Source organism: Ciconia boyciana, chromosome 3 (assembly GCF_034638445.1).
Source record: "Ciconia boyciana chromosome 3, ASM3463844v1, whole genome shotgun sequence".
NCBI lineage: Eukaryota > Metazoa > Chordata > Aves > Ciconiiformes > Ciconiidae > Ciconia > Ciconia boyciana.
Window position 1 is genome coordinate 71,787,407 of NC_132936.1, and position 5,670 is coordinate 71,793,076.

Genomic DNA, 5,670 nt, shown 5'->3' on the forward strand with positions numbered 1-5,670 from the left:
GAAGCTATGCTTTTGTGCTGCCAGGGAGCTGTGTTGTTTGCCTGAAAGGAAATGGATGTATTCACGTTTCCTGCTTGTGCACTCGAATTAGCAAGTGCTCGCCTTATCTTGGAACACCACATGGTTCCCGAGACAGGGAAATAGTTTCCTTCTCGTCATTTCCTCAGCCAGAGCAAATTGACTCAGAACAATATCAAATCTCCTCCTTCTCTGAAACTTTTTGAACCCCAAAATGTCCAGAGATAGAGAGATGAAAATTCCTTTCTCTTTCCTTTCATGATTTTCTCTGTCGAAGACCTTCCTTAAGCATTCAAAAGCACTTGTATTTGGGGGAATTTTCAATAAGGAAGAAACGTGTCAAGAGGTTTTTAATAAACACCGTTTCATTAGTATATTAATTTAGGGTATGAGGATTGTTAAGTATTCACCATTGTTCCTCAGCTAGTTTGAGGAACTAGCTGGGCCTGACAGTGTAACTGTAGGCATTAATATTTTAATGAGTGTACTTCAAATTTCCTTTGCCAATTCTTTTCCTTTCCACACCCCATTCTAAAATATGAGTTCCCTGGAACACAAACAGGCTTTGAGCTAATTGTTTGGACAGTTTTAATACAATGCAGTGTTAATTCCCTGATGGAATTTGTAGGTACTGCTGCTAAGTATAACAAATAGCAATAATAACTCCGCTACAAAAGAAAATAGCTAAGATATTTAATGACACAGACCCAGAATTAATGGAGAATGTATGGGGATCAATGAAATATATGATTTTGTATTTATGTGATAAATTCTGTAGGACCTGATTTTAACTATTTTCCTCTTAAATACATTGCAGATAATGGATGTCCAGAAACATTCTACTGTGAATGTCAATCCTCTGTTCTCTGAAGAGCTGTATGAAGTTTTGTTTTGCCCATTGTTAAAAAAACAGAATCAGCTACATCTATTTTTCATAATGAATATCAGGAATCCCCAAAATTTAGGAATGTGCCAATCTTAAGACTTGGATCTGCCATAATTTTAATGTTGAATCTTTTTTTGTTTTGTTTTGTTTGGGACTTTTTCGCATGAAACAGATTTTACAAAATACGGAGTAAAGATACTCTGATGGTTAATGGAAGACTGACGGCCTTCAATGACATATCTAAATACTGAGTTAAGCACCTGAATGAAAAAGATCTGATTTTCAGATGTCTGTGAACAAGATACAACTTGATAAGAAATGCTGGGATTATTTAGTTTGGTCAGGACGCAGATACCAGAGCAGATGATAAAAATATACAAATTAAAGACTTCTATGACCAGGGTTAGTTTTGGGCTCTAAGAGTAGATAGAAATACAACAAAACTGAATTATTGTAAACTATAAAATGAGGAAATTTAGTGATTTTAGTTTACTGAATGCATCTACTGAGTTGATCATTGTAAAACAGAATTAAACACTGACATTAATCTAGTTGAAAAGCGGCTGAGTTCAGACATGGACACTTGTACAGATAATCAAATCTTCCATATTATCAAGTGTATGAAATATGAACCTTAATGATTTGTGAGAAAGTCAACAGCAATGAGAAGAAGCATGACAATTGCTCTCTGGACAGGGTATTCCAGGATGGGAGTTCTCTTTTTCCTCAGAAACAAACAGCTGATATGGGCAACTCAGCAGCAGCAGATCAGAGAAGCTGGGCCACCAAAAGTGTTACAGGGGCCATACATCCATAATGCTTATCAACCAGTTGCAGCAAATAACGTTTTAAATGAATCAAGGTGATGTGGGCTTACAATGCTAAGCAAGAGGCTCTCTCATATCAGTTTCAAACTCTCTTTCCACTGTTTACTCTTGCAAGAAAAAGAAAGAATTGCAAATTTGTGCAACAGAACTTATCTATCTGAAATGGGTACAGTGTATCAGATCCTGAGATGTCATAATTAAAATGGAATCTTCTTCACCAAAAAGCTAAAGCAGGTTGCTACATCATAAACCTTGTCTTAATTTATTATTTCAAATATTAAACTAATTTTGTTTCTGTTAATTTTATTTCTGAGTATTGCAAGAATTTATTCTCTTGGTAACCCTATTAGTTCGTTCATTTTTCTCTATTGAGAATTATCTTTTCCTGAAAATAAAATCCTCATAACTCAAGGTACCCTCGTGGATAAAAATGTTCATCACCATTCATTATACTGGCAAGTATAACACACTGACACTTCGGGCTGCTGGGAGCCAGAGGTATGTAGAGGACGAGCTGTCAAATACATTGCTGATGTAAGTGAGTTCAATTCCAATGAAATGAGCAGTCTTTTACTCCTTGAAAAGAGGAACTGAATTCTGTCCTTCAAGGCTTTGAATGTATTGATTAAATGAGGGGAGGTGCTCTGAATTTACAACAGCACAAGCCCTAACCCTCAAGAAAGATAAGAACTTTCAGGGGAAATAAATGTGATGGGTATCATCATGTTTTAGAAAAATCATGGGCAACCAAACGGTAGGTACACAAGGTAGTGCGGCAGGTGAAGAGTCGCCTGCTTCCTTGGCCATGCGCAGCCGCGGGGTAGGACTTAGCACCATTGCCAGCCTGCTTTGGGAGCGGCAGTTGCTTTCTCTGAGGTATTTGTGCTTTCCCCATCAATATATTAAGATTCTTCTCTTTTACTTTGCCCTCCAGTAAACCCCTGATTGCCTAGATGTTTTCTGTTTAACGAAACACTTACAGTGGAGAGAGATACTTTACCGGGTGCATAGAGATTAATTTAGTTGAAACCATGGTGATGATGTTTGAGTGTGATCAGTAAGCCCTACAAATTGAACCCAGATCTTAGCTACTGTCAGTCACTGCCAGACAGAAGGTTCGTACCACTGCCACTAGAAGCAAAAAAGGAACACCATGTCAGAATTTTAAAGCAACTCGCTGAAAACTACTTTTCAGTTTTTCAGTTGCTTACTGTTACTGGTGTTTCTTGAGGAAACATAGGTATATATGCTGAATTCTCCTGCGTGAACCCACAAAATCTTTTTATTTCAAATGTAAACAGGGTTCACTGAAAAAAAAAAGAATGAAAAAGAGTAGAATGAGCATCCAGTGAAACTTTTTCTTTTTTTTTTTTACACTTTCCATCTGGAGATTATGATTTAGGCTGGGATTTCCTTTAATTGTTTCATATTTCAGCAGCCTCATATTTGTCCTTGGTTAGTTTTGCAGCTCTCCGGATGCATGAAGAAAAACTCAGGAATTTTTGTTCTTTGACCAGTGATGAGAAATGTTCCTGTCTCCCATCAAACTATCCATTTTGAAGGCTACTCATAATATGACAAAAGACAGAGAAACTACAGCTTGAATTTACTCCCTTTAATGACTCACTTCAATCCTCTTCAGGATCGAACAGCAGATTTCTTCAGTTTACCTGCTACAGGTTAAATAGCCTACTTCCACATGCTGGCTCTATTAGATTACACCTTTCGATATGATATGCCTGCTATGAATGAAAAGAAATATGGCTTCGGTAACATCGTCATCTCAGAAAAGACCTTGGTTTCCAGGAGTGTATTAGATGTTACTAATTTTTCTCCAGATTTTTCAGAGAAAGAATCATAGGTAAGAAACACATGAGAATTTCAGATATTCAATGGTTTTGGGAGGTGTGAAATCCTAAGGACATAACATAAAAAGACGGTCCCTCATTGCTAATTATGTACCATTACATGATTGGGAAGATAATGTCACTGTGCAGAATGTGAATACACTTTGCATTTACTGGAACATGTACAAAATTTTTAGATCCAATATTCAACTCAGAACTCTGAAACCATATTTTTTCCCTAACAGGGAAGTCTTATATAGTCTAGTGAAAGGTGACTGAGAGACATAAAAAGAGGCAGAGGAGAGCCCTCCCCTTCTACCAGCCAGACACTTTCAGATTACTGATCTTTTTCATTATATTTGTGATACTGAAGACTGTGTTTACATATTTATGTGTGTGGGAAAGCAAGGGGGGGGGAATTAAAAAAGGGTACATAGCAATATGTATTTTATGTCAACACGTTTCAGCACTGGTTAAACTTAAGGCCTGAGAAAAAAATTTTGTTTGAGCCAGGTTTATGTATCTCAAATACTTAATGTTAAAAGGGGCAGTGGAACCAACAGTGATGGTTCCACTGTTGTGTCGTGTGGGCAAAAGCCAGTTTTAGCATCTCTGCACTGTATTCCCACAGCCAAGTAATAGCTAGGGAGCATGGTGCTGAGAGTTGGCATTATGGGGCTTGTGTGGGTCCAGCTGCACACCAGGGTAATGGGGGTCGCCCTTGGGAAACCAAGGAGGTGAAAGAGGGAGGGGGATGCAAAGATGAGCTCTTTGGGGCTCACAGAAAGTCAAGAACTTTTTCTCTCACTGTTTTGTATCTAACAGCTTGCACAATATTTCGTGGTGGCCCACGTGGAGCTAGCAGTTTGGGCTTCAACTTGAAAACGCCAAACTCAGACTTTTATTTTATCAGGAGATGAAATTGTTAGTAACCATCCCAGAACAAAAGAAAACAAGGTAGTGTCATTATCTGAGGTTTCTTTCCTCACAAGGAATTAATTAGGTAAAATGGAGGCATAAACCCACCTAGAGTCAACCTTCAAGTTGAAGCTTGATAAATTACTAAAGAAGATTATATGGCATAATTGCTCATAGGGGCAGAGAACTGAAATCAGCAAACCAAAAAATCCCTTTTGGTTCTCTGTTCTCCTACAAATGCATCCTGTGAATCACTTAGCGCTCAGCAGATGAAAATGAAATCCACCAATATGCTTTCCAAAGGGTAGAAAACTTTTGTCCAATAGCCAAATTTGCCAATTTTGCCCAAACTTGCAATCTAAGAAAGAGATTTGTCATTATGTCCTCAGAGTACAGTATTGCCTTGTGTTCAGCTATGATGCTAGAAGCAAAAGGACAGAGCAATAGACCTCAGAGTCTTCCTACCCAGTTCTGCACCCCTGAACCTCCTGAGACCTGCAGGGCTGAAGCATGACCTTTAGTAGATGCATTACCTCAATTCAGATTGCCATCCTATTCTTTCTACTGCCCATTAAGAAAGGGACCAAGTAAGAGGAGAGAAAGACGCAACACCCAAATGCAATTCAGTATGACAACAAAATCATATTTTGGTACTTTCTTAGTAATTGATAGACCTCTACAGTTGAGCTGTAAATTCTGCATCCGGCTACCAGCACTGGATAAAAAAATCATCTCTTGCTGTTGCATTCTATCATACCTGCTGTTAAAAAGATGGAATGAAATGGCATCCATTTTTCCCACTCCCTAAGGTGGTCTGAAATTTTTAATTTCATTGACAAATAACGTTCATAGATACATCTTTATTTGTTCACACTGAGAGACACTTCTCTTTCACAGACATCAGTTTGCTGGTGTAAGCAGCAGGTGTCTCATTTACCTTTATAGTGCATGAACTGTCTAGAAGCAGAATTGTATTTGTCCCAAGTTGTCACATAGAATTTAATGGACTTGACTCATCATGAAGCGTTGCCTTAGAACAGGAAAAAATATTCCTACATGCTACTGTTTGCATGTGGACTTGTGCATCAGTGGATCTGTGTGGATGTTCAGTACCTCTGCAGTGTTGCTGCCCCTGGATGGGCAGAGATTGTTAATTGTAATCCTTTTGCTGAGA